At 39.9% G+C, this 16,799-nt stretch overlaps 1 protein-coding gene across 14 annotated transcripts in view; it reads right to left on the bottom strand.

Annotated features, from left to right (window-relative positions):
• The window catches only part of LOC130165296 (inositol polyphosphate-4-phosphatase type I A-like), a 41,325-nt gene extending 25,026 nt beyond the window's left edge, over positions 1-16,299 (bottom strand). For 13 of the 14 annotated variants that reach the window (XM_056370438.1, XM_056370444.1, XM_056370446.1 and 10 more), the window contains exons 1-2: positions 16,166-16,299; positions 7,692-7,782 (exon numbers count right to left, since the gene is read on the bottom strand). The gene's annotated coding sequence lies outside the window, so the exon portion shown is untranslated. Of the gene's footprint in view, positions 1-7,691; positions 7,783-12,012; positions 12,269-16,165 lie in introns of all 14 variants that reach the window. The other variant, XM_056370433.1, reaches the window with a different exon arrangement.
• Between the last annotated feature and the right edge of the window lie 500 nt (positions 16,300-16,799).

Below are 16,799 nucleotides of genomic sequence, written 5' to 3'. Positions count from 1 at the left end.
TGTTCATATAACTCCTCCTCACTGCTCCTACTTTTTCCACAGTTTATAACTTATTTTACATCTTATTCCTGAGCTCACATTACCCACTTAAATCTGATCTAATTTCACTGATGAGGAAACTCTGTGGACAAACAAAGGAATATCCAGCTAAACACTTTATTGTGAGGAAATATGAATGAAATGAGAGTGATTCAGTGTTTGTGCACTTCAGAGTTCATTCTCTAATGACATTACATTAAGGAAAATCTATTGGAGGATGCAGAGAGGAGTGGGTGAGCGTTCCTCGTGCTCACAACAGTCATGAATTAAGGCTTCAATCACTCCATTAGCAGGTGAGAGAGCAGAAACACACTCTTCTGCCTTTTCTATCATAACATTTATGACTCCCTGCTGACCTCTCTCAAAGGAGATGGAAAAAAAGATGAGGAAAGTGACTTAAAGACAGCAAGATGGGTAGATAGAGTTACATTTATGACTTATATTAATATCTCTATATACTGCATATTTATAGATGGGAAGAGAGAGAGAGAAATGGAGAGGCAAGTGTCTTAGCATGCGACTGAGCATCATCAGTCAGTCTCCTGAGTCTCTGACTGCTTTCAGCATCAGCTCCTGTGTTTTGGTGGGAGCGCATGTAAGTGTGTTCATCTATTTGTAGGTATACACTCATTTTATAAGGTAGTTCAATGATGACAGGGTTTTAGTTGACACTGTTCTAGAGAAGTGTTGATTCACCTATGTGGTCGTTGTGGAGGGAGCAGGTTGTGTATTGTGTTAAAGTAACAGGTGTATACATTATTTTGTCCTCCCCATTCACACCAATATAGTTCAACAGCACCGCAAACTGCAGCCTCTAAATTTATCATACGCTTGAATCAACACTAGAATCTATTGCAAGGCTGTTGTATTAGATAACATTATTCTTAGTGTGGTGGACCTAATGAACTGGGTATATGGGTACATCTGTATATGTGCATCTGTGGTATGGTTGCTTGCTTCAGGAAGTTGTTTATTTGCATATGTGTGTGTGTGTGTTTCAATCCACATTTGCATTTAATGTGCCTTTTCATGCTCGCTAGAAGAGCAACTCTCACCATATGTTGATGTTGCTAAGAGACTGTAGGTTTTCTCATGAGGTCCGCTGCAGTTTGTGTATTTCTTTTCCTTTGTTATTTTCTTAACATCCATCCCTCTCTCCTTCAGTGTCTCTCCTCCATCCTTTCACCTAAGGTTTATAATCTGGCTCGTCTACTGTTGTGCTCCCCAAATCTACTAGTCTTTTTTTGCTCTATTTCCTCCGCCCCTCCAGATCGTTTGGGATTCGTTTCCCTGGAGGTTTCGGCCTGTCCCACTCTTTCAGTCTCTCCTGCTTTCGTTGCCTCTGTCCCATTTTGTTAAAGAGCAATTAGCCTATTTGCAGCAAAGCAGCAAGCACAAGGGACAGCGGCAGGCTGAAATGGAGAAGCACCGTGGTCTAGTTAGACAATACACAGATGGAGATCTCTACGGTCTATTTTGGTAGAATTGTGCTCTATTTACTGCAGAAAAATGTGTTTCACAGATTCAGGTTTAGGTCAAAGTTAGAGTAAACACATGTCACATTTAATTCTCACTAACAGACAAACAGAGATGATAAAGCCACACATTTCTTCTAGTATATGTAATTTATGGAATATTATACTATTCATCTAAGAAATGCTAACTCTAAGCTCAGTGTAAAAATGATCTTTTACAAATGGGCCCACGGAGTGATCTCATTTTAACTGTGGTTCTGGGTTAATAGTTGGCGGCCTACTTCCTCATATGTGGTCCAGCACTGATCTCCTGGCAGTGCTGGATATGCCCCACTTTGGTCAACTCAGAAACATGTGCCCTACATCTGTCACAGCAAACATCTGGAGCACTACCTGGAATCCTTTCTGGAAGGAGGAGAATCTATGTGCATTTGAATTTGGCCTTTACTGTACATCTTCATGGTGCTGGTGTTCCTGCAGGTCCGCATTTGTCTTTTGCCTTCATGTCCAACCTGTGACATAAAATTTTAAGTGGTAAAATCTCTCCCTAAGTTTCAAGTATTTTCGGGGCTTTTCTTGGATATTGCGCAGGGACGTGACATGAAACAAGTGGACAGAGAGAGGGGGACATGTTCATATCTAGACTTGAAGTGGGATCTTTATTAATACACGGTCTACGTCTTAAACCCCTTTTCCACCAGGACGCCCTGGAGTTGAAGCCTTTTAAATATTTTCATGGAAGAAAGAATATCGCAACAAGAGTCTACATATCAAAGAAATATATCATTTTAAGTGTTTCAACTGGAGGAAGTTTCCCAAGAAACTTTTGAACGAGTCCATGAACAGACTTGAGTCCTCTCCAGAGTTCGCCATGATGACAGATAAAATAACTGCTGTCGTAGTAATAAATCCTGTCTGCGAGTGTTACAATGAAGCTGTTTCAACCCAGGCTTGTTCTGACTCACCACTTGAACTCAGGGGAACTTAGAGAGACTCAAACTTCTGCAAACACTCAACTTTCTGTAGCACCTAATTCCTGTCATTCCTCCAAACAGAGAGGGAAGATTTAGACTTCAGATTTTTGGGGTTATACATATAAAACTTTCACAGGAGAAAAGACTAAAATTAGTACAGGAGAAAGAAAAGTAGAGGACGAATCATCATGGGAGGATGAATAAGTAACAGAGAAAAATGTTAAGACTGGTCAACACAGATAAATATTGGTTGAGCAGGACACATACCTGCCCCGTCTGTGGGGGAGCATAGAGCCGTCTCTGCAGTTATTCAATATTAATGTATAAACATCAGGTACACAACACGCACGCACACACACACACACACACACACACACACACACACACACACACACACACACACACAGTCATCAGCCTGTGGGGGCTTTTAGCTGAGCTGCATGAGTGTTGTGCTGATGAGCAGAGACACAAGCAAGTAAACAGAAAAGAGTTGTGTATGAAAAGTCATAGATGTGTGTGTGTGCATGTGTTTGTGTGTTTAACCTTTCCTTGAACCTGCCTTGTGTCTTTGTCTAGCTCACAAGCTCAAAAATGTTGCATTCGCAGTGACAAACATCAAGTGAGACAAGGAAACTCAAACAGATCAAAAACTTCAACTCATTGTGTTTCTGTTTCCTCTGTATTGAAATAGTGTTTGCAAAAAAGTGGCAGGTTCTTGCTAAAATACAATTCTTATTCCAAAACATGAGGAAACAGAGGAAACAGGTGCTTACACTTCCCTGTAAATAATTATCACAGGTCCAACCCACATCAGGCCTTCTTGTTGAGTGCCCCTGCATTAGCATTAGCTCCTGGGGGTAACGAAGCTAACAATGAAAAAAAAAAGGAAATGCACTGCCATCGCTGGCTTTCAAATCACACCGAAGCAAAAGTAATGCTCACAAAGGAAAAATGACCAGACTCAATGCATCTCTGGTCTTTGTTCCCAAACCTAGAATGAAATTTCCAGTCTCTCAGCCAGCTGGAGTCACATTTTCCACTCCCAAAGCCAAAAAACACCATGGTTTTGAGAGGGCTTAAGACTCGTCCTCGCTTCCAACTCTCCTTATCAAAAATGGGTTCCTACACATCATCAATTTCAAAGCCCATTGCTTTTTATGGATACTATCTTCTTTGTTTTATCTTAAGTTACTGTTATATGTTTTGTTTGTCAAACTTTTCAGCGTCCAGAAACATATTTTCAGCACTTTTCTTTGGATACATCGAATAAGGAACTGTGGATTATGTGCTACATTCTAAAGAGCTGATATCTATAAATACATTTTCCTGCTAACCTTCAGAAATCACACTAAAGCCTTTACTTTTCTTCTCCAGTTTCAATTCCCCATGCATCCTGAAAAGGACAACTCCACCTCACATTCATTGTAAATCCCTTTGTGTATGACCTGCAACAGACGACAGATTTAACACCTCAAATGAATGAAGTAATTTGGCAGATCTAGGAACTCACTATCTTGCCAAAACAGTACAAGGATGCAAAAGGAATATATATCGTGAACCGCAAAATGAGGAAATCAAACTGCTCTCCAAATCCATGGCTAAACAGGAACTTCACTGAGCGTGACAAGCTGCCATATAAGGGAGCATTGCGTGTTAGTGTATGTGTAAGTGTTGGTTTGTGAGTCACATGAACTGGGCCACACACACACACAGACACACACACACACACACACTGTATAGGTCATGGTAAATCCAAGCCACAGCTCCTGACACATAAAAACCCAAATCCAGGATTGGCAAAGTGGATTTAGGTTCATTAGCAGTTTAAACAGATCTTAGATCAGTAACGACAGCAGTTATGAGGAGCTTTAAAGTACGGTTTGATTTGAAAAACTAAAAATTTCACTTTTCATTTTACCTGAATCTGTCAGCGTCTCATTTTATGTTCTTCTTTGCTATTTTGAGTGCATAAGTACGTTCACATTGACCATTTTGGCAACATGCAGTGCACTATGATTAGCCGGACGGTGCACTCATAGCGGTCAAACAGTTTAGTGAGAGAAACTCACCCTCAATACCTCAATACTTGCTGTCTTGGCTATGTAGCAGCGGGGGAGGGACCACCAACCTATTTCAAACTTGTGAAAATGCCAACAGAGGAAGTGGCAGTGGTGAATACAGCAGCATGAAAATTAAAGTTAGAAATGTTGAGAGTGTTTTCTGATGCATTATGCAACTAAGTGTTTTGTGCCAACCTGTCGCCGCAACTGTCTGTGATTAGTGAAGGACACAGGAAGCAGTTACAAAAATGGTTACAGTTCCTAAACCTGTTTTTGTTTGCCTCAGAGCTGCTGACAGAAGAGACTGAATGTGTGTTTGAAGTTTCTGTCTAAGTTTCATCCTCAGGCAGGAAAAGACAGACTGGGAGAAAGAGAGACGGAGTGGAAGAGAGTGAGAGTCCAGCTGACCATACATGGTGAAACCCCATTTTCAAGCTTCATCTTTGCCAAGGGGGCCTTTCACACACTGAAGTGAAGGCATCACACCACACTTATTTTTCTGCGCTTAAGTGTGTGAGTGTGTCGGGTCACATCTGTTCTCAGACGGACGACACCTTCTTCTAAATTTGGTTGTTCATTGACACAAAATATCCAACAGCAGAGGAAAAATAAAATAAACACGACATGACAGAAATGTATTTATCCACTGAGGATGATACCGGATCATGACTGACTGCTAGTAAAGCACAGTTGCTTATAATATTATATCAAATGTCAGAATTACTACATGGGCTCTCACTGTTTCTGCAACAAAAAGGAAACTCATCACTAACTGAACTTTTATAGGGTTTGGTTTCGGGCCGTAACTAACTAACTTTTTGTCATGATCAATCGATTAACTGTTTGGTCTATTAAACATCATAAAACAGTAAAAACTCTAGTTACCCAGAGCCCAAGGTGACGTCTTCAGATGTCATATTTTGTAAGACCAACAGCTCAAAAGCCCAGTTTACGATCAGAAGAAGAAAGCAGCAAATTCACAAAGTGGAGCAGCCATTATCAGTGAACGTTTGATATTTTGGTTTGAAACTGACTGAAATAATTATTTAATAATAAATAATAATAAATAATTCTGTCAGTTGGAACAGGTTGTAGCTGCAGCCTTAGAGGAAGACCTGCAGGCAAGACTCAGGGTATTAAAAATACTACAAAATCCAAGCTGCATATTTTTCATGACATTGATTTGTTAAATAATTTGAGATTTGATTCGTGACATTTATTTTAAGGTATGTTATAAAGAGCACAGACTAAACTTGTTTGTCAACCCCACTATCAGTTTACTCAATAACATTTCAAGTGGCTCCCTACTATGTTTGGTCTTGCAGTATATTCAGTATTGGTGTAATATTTGATCCTGACTCAACATCAATAGGGGGCTAGCAGCTTTTCTTTTCAGGAGTTGATATAAAAATCTGTTTGGATGTTGAGAGCTGGATTTGCGGTCGATGTGCAGGGCTTTCATCTTTTTCAACTTCAGTGAAGACTTTTCATGTTCCTTTAAAGCTATATAAAGTTGTGTAACTCCAGGGTCCGGCAAACTAGTTCAAAGCCGTGTTCGGATTTCAAAACCAACTTGTTTCTATTCTGTTCTAAAATATGAAGCTTTCATTGGCTATGAGCAGTCGGTATGTTAGTGTTCGACTTGGCAGGTTGGATAAGAGTTAAACCAAACCTCGGGTCTGCGAAGAAGCAAGTTTCCATTACACAGCCCAGTCGTGATAAATCTGCACTGCATCACTGCGACTGAGATCCATCAGTACTACAAGGTTAGCTTGGAATTTAAGTAGAGCTTAAAAGGGATTATGGCTGAAATTCGGTAATCTTAATGCCTTTGTACAGCTCAAAAATATTTTACTACAGCTCACAGCCTATAGTACACAGAGTGTAATGAGTAGAGTGTTTTCCATAATGAATTACTTAATGTGAAATCACACCTCACTTTGATGATATTAAATATTATATATTTACAAATGAATTGCAATGCTTTGCTAAATGGGACCATAGCAGAGAGAACTGGTGGCCTCCAGTGAGTTTCCATAGACCCAATCTTGGAACACAACACAAAGCAAACCATGACATCTGCCCTTTTTTCCCAACCTTTTGCCACCCACTGTTCGGCCTGCAGGACGCTATCACTATGTACAACTTTCAAGCACCGCTGGGACCATGAAGACTTACATAAATATCAATCTCTGATCAGTTTTGAAAAGAACACCCGGTTGTAAAAGTCCAGATACAGTACACAAGGAGGTAACATTGCATCCCTGATCCTCAGGGTGATGGTCTTCAGACTAAGAATCTATTCATCAAGTTATTCAGCCTCATCCTCTCTACAAGCTTCAAGTTCTGCACAGAGATCAGTTTAGATACAAAGACCTTGTGTGTTCATAGCAACAAATCACTGCACCCACTGTGCTCAGACTGACAAGCAAAACGTGATGAGACTGTGCAGCAGCTGTCTGACTTCTGTCTGTTATCTTGGGTTTCACTGGCAGTTTAGAGAAACCCTCAATAACACGTCTGTCAAAATATTACCAGCCTAACTGGTTTACAGAGAATTGTGTTATGATGCGGAGAAGTGATCAAATCAACCAGTATTTGATTACAGATATGATAAGTTATCAAATCTCTCTCTCATGTCTCCAGTTATACCAGTGCAAGTGAATAGGCAACATCACTGTTCATCAAGAAAACAGTCACAGTATTAAAATGTCCTTATTTCAGGGAAACACACTTCATCCTCATATGCGTCAAGAGGGCCGTCTGTTTGTCAGTTTGCAGGATATTTCTAAAACTTGTTGAAAGATTTCAAGAAAATCTGGTGGAAATAAAGAACTGATTTGTTTTTGTTGGGCTCTGAGACTCGACAATTTATCAACATTTTTACTATTTTCTCGTAAACTAGAGCATTTTAATGATCAAAACAAATTTGATAAGTGTATCTCTTGATTCTTTAATCATTGTATTTTGACTAAGTTTGCAACTAAAGCTTATTTCCATTACTGATAAATCTACTGATCATTTTTTGGATCACAATTAATCAGCAGATTAGCCCATAATGAAAATAATAATTAGCTGGAGCCCTATTAATATGATATTTTGAGGGTGTTAAGGGTGTAGGCTTCTGGGTTATGTCTACTCACAGTTTATGGATGGGATGAAGGAAAGGAGGAAGTAAGCTGATCCAGGTTCAGTCCTGATGATCTTCCAAACAGAGTAGCAGAAGTTCACAACCTGAAAACACAGGAAACAGCAGATTTGACATTTGAAATTACAACTCTAGTAGAAAAAGTCTTTGACTGGCTCATTACAAACTTTATTTTTGACCGTCCAGATCTTTGCAGGACTAAAATGGGACATAAGATGCGTCTTTTCGCATCCTGGACACTGTTTTGTCAATTATGAACATCGTGGGTCCAGTCAGTATTTAAATATATTATAGCTTATTGCTCACTTTCTATTATGGCATCAAAATGAAAAAAAAGACAACACAGAACAGTTCAAATTTACCCCAGTGTTGCTCAACCGTGTTTGTGTGTGTGTGCGTGCGTGTGGGGTGCGTGTGTGCGTGCATGTGCGTGCGTGCACGTGGACCCTCTAGGATCAGCATTAGAATAAAGCATGAATAATTTCTTTAGAGGAACAGAGCAGCTGTAGCCCTTTCACATGAAAATGAGCATTGCCCACACCCTAAAACACACACACACACACACACACACACACACACACACACACACACACACACACACACACAGCTATATTGAGTTTCTCCCCCTCACTCAGTCTTGACACACCACCACCTATTCCAGGAAAAAAAATTCACAGAGTATCACATCTCACAAAAAATTGGCAAAGTTTCCAAGAGGATCCTGGACATATTAAGACATTTAAGTTATTGCTTATCATATATATCATATTTGTTGTCTGCATTTTTTCTTCAATGGCTGTATTTACATTCTATATATATCTCTCTATCTACCTCTCAAGGCTGGATTAAAATTGACTTCACATTCACGAGTGATTCCCAGGAAACAATGCAGCATGTCTTTACAAAATGCAAACCCAACTTTTGCTGCTGCTTCCCCCAGTAAAAGAATTTGGCTGACGAAACTCGGGGCGGCTTTTGTTGTGAAGAAACCACAGGAAAAGCATTTGTCATTACGGTTAGCGCTAACCACGTCGCTCATCAAAAATGATTCTACAAAAACAGACTAGAATTACCACTTTGCAGTTGTGTGACTCCACCAACCAGTTGAGCTGCAGCATACTTTGAAGGAATCAAAGTGTTTTAAATTTTAGATTAGATAGAAGATATATTTAATTATACAACTCCCTTTTCACCATTTTCTCATATTTCATAGTCCAAACTGAACTTATGTACAGCTGCTGTTACCAGCTCCTGTAGTATTAAACTTTACTTGCTGTTACCAAGGTAGCCACAGATGTCACCAAATCAACCAGGAAGTGTCAAGTGTAATGTTCCAGCAAAAGCAAGACAAAGTGAGACACTAATGCGTAATCATCTGCGAACTGCAAAATATAAATGGTACAAAAGGAGAGTACAAACCTCACTCAGTGTGTGTGTGTGTGTGACACTGCTTCTTGCTCAAGTTGGCATCACTTCCTTCTGTTGTTTCAGGAAGTGTCTTTAAAGAGTTGCTTTGGCTGACAGTGGTAACTATGTGTTCATGGGAAAGAACACTTTTAAATTAAAATAACCTCCGTCTGCTTTGAGCTGCAGATATCTCATGTCTCTCTCTACAGCATTAGCATGAACAAAAACTAAAACAGGTCTTAAGCCTTAAAAAGCCACTCAACGAAACTGAGGTTGGTTCACAAAGATAGAGGTACAAGCATGCACACACACACACACACACACACACACACACACACACACACACACACACACACACACACACACACACACACACACACACAGTTCACCAATGAAGAGAAACTCTGCAGCTACAAAAGTCAAAATCACTTTCACTCTTCACTGAACTTAATAATTCAACAGATCATTTTATTGGTTCCAGTAAAAATCATCTAATATAATGAGACATTAGACTAGATAGCTAATGCATGGATAACGACTTGATCTAAAGATCTAACATTGACGGATTTCCTGCCATGCACCATACCTGGAACCAAAAATTAAGATTAACATTGCAAGTATATCAAAAGCAAATGTGAAGGATGCCAGTGAAGACGAGTGAATTTTCACACGCTCAAACTCATTTCTGGTGCAGCTGTAAGAGTCGGCGTGGGTTTAACAAAAGACGGGCCTGTGCTGCGGTCAAACGTGACGCAGGAGACAAAAAGAAAAAAAACACCAGTCTGCAGAGACATGCTGAAAACAGAAGTGAGCTGGCAGGGTCGAGTTGCGGGTCTCTTTTTGACTGCCTCTGAGGAAAAACAGCAAGCCTCAGTTCCCACAATATGAAGGAAGTAATCAATGAAGACTTGCTGATGAAGAACAAAAGGTTTAAGATGCTGGTTCCACAAGATTGATTAAGAATAACAAGTGCTGTGCTCTCTCTTGTTTCCTTTGGGATGTATGGAAACAAAATATCTTCAAGGATCCATTCTGATAAAGTCATAGATGCCTCCGCTCTCACCTTTTTGTCTTTTCTTTGAAAGGAAACACTCGCTTGATTCAAGTCAATTTTTAAAGTGACTTTTGTTTGATCAGGTTCAGGGAGAAAACACCACCAAACAGATCCACATCATCATGACCTCATCTGGTCTGAATCATTAGAGTCAGGAGACAAAAACTCTAAACCAGTGAGTCACATTAATGAAGTCACATAGTTCACATTAGAAAAGCCAGTAAGCGCAGGACTAGCTTCTCTCCATTTGCTTAAAATAGTTATTTAATACTGCAGGAATCTGTTCTACTACTCTGCTCTACAAGAGCAAAGTACAACATTTGAGAGCAACATGCTTGAAGTGCTTCTCGAGAAAATATCAAATAATACAGAAAAGGGCAACTTAAGCCTTTAAGAATGACAGCAGTGAAACATGCAATGTCTGTTTCACACCTTTGCATGAGAGGCCAGTGATTGAGTTTCAGCCATCCGTGTCACAGTGATGCTGTTTGCCAGGATGGACATTTGTCTGCCTCATTTGTATGAGGCATCGTGTTTAACATCACAAGGCTGCAGGGCGCTCTCACTAAAAAGAGACATACTGTGACAGTAATGTTGTCTGGATGAGGCCTGTACACCCGTATCTGCCTTGGCAAGCTGACCAGTTGGTGTGACACAGCCTTTTTTCAGTCTGGCTGAATTTCAGAGTCAATGGTTTATATTTTCATTTCACACTGTAAACATGTCTCTGACCAAAGGGCAGCTCCAAAATATGATATACCTCTCATATAAACAGCAGTAAATACTGATGAGGTAAGGGGTTTAGAGGTGATTGTGCTGTGATCATAGATGCAACAAATAAACTTGTATTCCTATCACAGGGTTTCCACCAAGCCCAGGCCTAAGTTGACCACCCACTCAGCCAAAGCATCAGGGATTTTGAGGCGGCTCGGTCGACCCCTCAGCCCGAGGTTGACGAGGCAAAGTCTGCGAGCACTCCATCCTTGGTAACGCTGTTACTCAAGTTCGAATTTCCATGTTCCCACTAAGAAATTTCAACTGGAACGCGTCGTCTAAGTCGGATTTCGGGCTGGAAAAGTCGGAAGAACCTAACCAACCCCAACCTAAAAATCCAAGATGGCCGCTCAGCACATCAACAGAAGTGAAAGCTGTAATAATATACTGTTTATTAACACATGATTAACTTAATCATGAAACCATTTCCAAAATTGATTAGTTGTTTAAGTCATTGTTTTCAGCCAAAATTCACATCTGTTTTATGTCATTACAAATGTATAAATTGAGTTTATTTGGGTTTTGTTCCAACAAAAAAGCAATTTGAAGACAGGCATGTTTCACTATTTCTGTCATTTAAAACCAAACAATAAATTGATTAACTGAGAAAATTGTTAACTGCAGCCCTATTTTGAGCCACTCTGTCAGTACAACAGCTCGAGCTATACCATTTATCTTTATTCATCCCACAGTCTCCTGTCTTATAAATTCTCCGTCTCGAACTGCCTGTCTGCAGAATGACAGCACTTTAATTCAACATCACTCAAAAGTGAAAGTCACCTTAGAAGTCATTCACCTGCCTCTACACTGCATTGATACTGTAACCCGCTGTAAACCATGGGACAAGTCCGCATACTGTATCTTTCATGTCTCAGTGCAGCATCGTTTTGCTTCAGAAGTCCAACAAGTAATACCAGGACAGGTTCAAAGATAACTGATTAGCATACAGCATGATGGTGCATTTTCTCCCTATTGCCCAAACATAGATCTGATGTCACAGTCACAACATAAAAGCAGCATCACAGTCCGATTGTGTGTGTTTCAGGGTGATGATGATGGCAGCCTGAGTTTACACACATACCCGAGGACGTCTGCTCCGCTCTGTCTGCTGCCGATGGATGTAAACAAACTCACGCTGCAGACGCCGTCACGAGGCAAAGAGACTGCAGCCAGCCCTCGCCCTCTCCTCTTCCTCACCCTTTACTCTCTCTCTCTCTCTCTCTCCCTCTCCGACAGCTTGCTGCTTCCAAAACAATCCAGGCAATTAACTCTTTCCCTGCCTGGCCTGCAGCAATGGATGCATCGATTCCTAGTGGAAGAAGTGATGTTTCTGCAGCCTGTCCTCATGGGGTGGACAAAATAAAAGAAACACCTGTCAGTAAAACACAATACACTTGTACAGCACCACAAACTGAAGCCTCAGGTTCAATCAACACCTCTCTAAAACTATTTTTAAATATTAAATATTTGTGTGATTTTTGTGTTTTACATATGTATGCATGGCTCTGTAGAAACCAGAAAGACTTTGTAGATATCAGCTTTAAAACTGCATTAAAGCAACATCATTTTTTGCAGGATGGAAATTTTTGATGTATCAGACATTTTTTGCAGTGTGGAGCTGACTTGTACACAGAAACCATAGGGACACAAATCACGTTTTTTGCCATGCTCCATGTGGTGGTCCCATCTTTGGCAGCACGCATGCACGTGCACGCACACGCACACACACACAAACACACACACACAGGTTCCACTCTTCTTTTTGATGCTTCTCCGTTTTCCCCTGTGCTCATCAATAATTAAATGGACAGTTGCATGAGCGCACAGCATCAGCAGACCAGTGTCTGTGTGCTGTTAGTGCACCTCAGCTGAAAATGGAGTTGTGCATGAAAAGGCATCAAAAACACACACACACACCATCCCTTTGAGTGTGTGTGTTAACATATGGGCTTACAGTATAAATCGCTAAAGATACATCAACATAACAGATACTGGGAAAGGTTAATAATTAAGCATTAAGTTGACAAGCATATTTATATTATGTTATGTTTCAGTTTTTTTTTGTCTCAATTCTCTGTTCTTTGTCATTTCCAACAACTTTTAATCATTTATCGTCATTTCTTAATAAAAACTGTCAAAAAATCACCAGTTTCTGCTTCTTAAACATATATTTTTCTTACTCTATCAATAATAGTAGAGTGAACATCTTTTGGTTCTTGACTCATCTGACGAAGTTATCATGGGGAATTTGTGATGGGCATTCTTCAATATTTCTGACACAATACTACATAATTACTAGCCGCAGCCCTCCTTTTGTTTAAATTGTATTGTTTCACTTGATTTTATATGTGTAGTTTTGGAACTATCTGTTCTCCTTATTGGGTAACTATTGTGTTAACAGTTTTGTGTTAAAAATAACCCAAAGAGACTGATGGGTTATGGAGCGATCCATTTTGGTGAAGAGGATGATACAGCTCATTAACGACCCACTGAATGTCTATCCTCCACATTATGCAATCTTTATGCTTCTCCTCCTCCGTCCATCTAAAACAGACAGGCAATAAGACGCAGCAAGTGGCTAACATCTGTCGCTAACGTCACACGCGTGCTCACTGTGTACAAGGAGGAAGGATGAAGCAGAGGAAGACACAGATGAGGATGAATCAACAGGCTTCGGCTCGACCCTCTGGAGCTGAGTGGGAGAGTTTGGGAGAGTTTGATGAGTCATCACACACACACACACACACACACACACACACACACACACACACACTCAGGATACAGAGGAATACACTAACTCTGTGATTTCAAGTCAAATCACAGTCCATCAATACAGCTACGACAGTGTTAGTTTCTGCAACTGAATACGATTCACCTCTCATCTGAAATATGTTGATCAACACGAACAACGACAAAAGTCACTAGAGATTAATAGATTAGCTAATTAATCAATTAGACAACAACCTGAAAATTCACCAGCAACCGTTTTACTAACCAATTAGTTATTTCAGTCGTTTTCCAAGTAAAAAAGCCAAATATTCTCTGGTTCCAGCTTCTCAAATGTGAATATTTGCTGCTTTCCTCTGTAACAAATGTTAGTAAACTGAATATATTTGGCTTTTAGACTGTTAGTTGGAAAAAGCAAGCGATCTGAATATGTTTCCTTGGGCTGTGAGAAATCACGTCGGCATTTTTCTCTATTTTCTAATATACTATACACACCAATTAAATGTCTGAGCAATAATGAATTGCTGCAGCCCTAAAAAGTATCTTAACAGTCTAATTACAGATTCCAAAGATAGTAGTAACTATATGGAAAAATCACCAACCAGATTCAAACCCGTTCACACTATATGACAACAAGAACATCCTGATGCCATGATAATATTGTCAGAGTAGAAAAGCCTGTTGAACATTCCCCTCATCTCTCAAAGTGCCAGTTCCCACATCCAGTCTGTTTTTCCCTGCTTAAAACATGGCTGCTAAAATCATCCTGTGTCAGTATTTAAACTTACAGCTCTGAGCCAAGGACAGACTGATGTTTGGGCTGAGGAGACAGAGAGTGACAAGCAGTGATTTATCTGGAAGTGCAGGAGGAAATGGAAATAGTGACGTTTTCCATGAGTACAGCAAGTAAAAACCAGAATGGGAGAAAGTGGCTTTGGATGGTGCAAAGCAAAGGTGCAGGAGAATAACTTTTTGAGCTTTTCAAAATAAAGTTTCTTTGAGTTTTTTCATATTTCCTGATCAGATAATTACAAAAACTGCAAATTTGACAAGACATTCAAGCTTTCGGTATGTGACAGTTTGATATGTGGCACTATGAATGCATTTACCATAAAAGTACTGAGGTTTACCCAGAACTACCTATATCCTTATCACTTTTTAAAATAATTTAAATGCTAATATCATACTGCTATAGAGATGAGTTTTTTCCATTTCACTCAGGGACATAATCTTGATGTGTATATCTGCTAAATGAATCAAAAAATGGTCAATGACCTCTTTTTTTTTTTTTCAAGAATGCCAAATAACAATATGTAAGGATTATGCTATCACATTCTGAATTATTGTCTACTATGTTACCTGCTAGATGAACTGTTTATATCATAAATTACCTTGATTTAACTTTGCTATCATTTTCTTACAGTCTTACAGTTAGTCTTACAGTCAAAATTCAAATCTCAAACCATAAAAGAACTGGCAAGCATCACAAAGTTTGTTTACCAGGCACCAGGACAAAGGCAAAGCTTTACAACACTCCCAAGTGAAACCATCTTCAGTCATAATGTAAAATGTGGTTATACATATCAAGTCAGCTCCACATTGAAAGCTTAATTTTCAAACAGGTCACTCCCCTCCTCATGAAGAGCATCATCAGCTCTTTGAACTCAGTGTCCAGCTGACCTTGACTCCTGCACAGATGAAACTCAAAACCAGCCTTGGAAAGCAGAGGGACTGCAGTTAACTGTGACGACAACATGCAACTCTCACACAGACTCAGCACATGTGTACATCCACAGTCAGCATCCAGAGAGGGCATGCTGCGCGCGCGCGCACACACACACACACACACACACACACACACACACACATATACATATGTACACTCAGCAAAATCAGTATACTCACACATTATACTGCAAAATCACATATTTAGTGTGTCTTTAACAGGATGATGTCTAGGTGAGAGATCATTTGCATATCATAAAACAAGAGAGGCAATAAATACTGTATGTTAGAATCCATACACTGCCTGTCACACACTCAGGCTCGGAGGAAAATGCACCGTTTCCTAACTAAGTTACGTAATACTAGCGGCAGCGGTGTTTCTCAGGCTGTGACCCGGCTGCTACACTCAAGGAACCACATACACTTTGTAACATTAGTGATTGCTCAATTTATATAGCACTTTAGCCCAATTGTAATCAATATTCTGCCCTTTTAAGTGCGTGTTCTGTCCTTGTTGTTGACCCCCTACACCCTATCATGCCTTGGCGTTAGTCTCATGTACTTAAATGCTTTCTTTCTTCTCCTGTCTTTAAGTTATGCGACGAAAATATGAGTCAGTGTTGTCTTATTAGCTAAAACATGCAAGTAGTTTCTGTTTCTGAACTTAAAGCTAACAGTATAAACACTGACAAAGCCGCAGCCGTTAGCTGTCTTCAGCCGATAAAACCTACATTATGCTGCGTCATTTGAATTAAAATATACTGCAGATAACTATTACTTACCAATTTAGTTACGTGTTGTGATGAAATATCCGTTTAATTGATTATGAGGGAGAAAAACAACAGTTGTGAGGAGTGTCCTCAAACTGCCGCACTGTTTCTGAGTGTGCCTCTGTCTGCCCATAGCCGCAGCAGCTACAGCCGCTGGCCACGCCCCCGCCTGCGTAGCACGCTGGTTGCGTCATCACGCAGGCGTTTACGTACGACATACATTTTTTCAAAACAATTAAAGCTAGATAACGACCGCTAGCGTAACGCTAATTAACAGTTAACAGAACACCTGTGACGCGGAGTGATACATGTAGCTAAAGTCCCAGTGCTGTTGTACTCTGTATCAGCACTAATTTCCATTAGTCAAATGACATGATCGGAACTAACTGTTGTATAAATTATATACATTATATCAGATATATATTATTTTTGAGTGTCCTGTCATGATTACTTTTTGAGGTGGAAACCTCAGTTGAAACGCACCACAAGGTGGCGCTTTAGATCATATCACACAATCATCACGCCATCAATTTTTTTGTGAGGGCAAACTTAATCTCCTGATGATCATCTAGTATAAGAGAGAGCTCTAGAACATCTACTAAATGGACTTTATGGTAAGTTTCCTCCAAGGAAATAATGACTTGCA

Source organism: Seriola aureovittata, chromosome 24 (genome assembly GCF_021018895.1).
Source record: "Seriola aureovittata isolate HTS-2021-v1 ecotype China chromosome 24, ASM2101889v1, whole genome shotgun sequence".
Taxonomy (NCBI): Eukaryota; Metazoa; Chordata; class Actinopteri; order Carangiformes; family Carangidae; genus Seriola; species Seriola aureovittata.
Note: the sequence above shows the minus strand (reverse complement) of the source record. Positions and strands in the feature narration are given on the sequence as shown.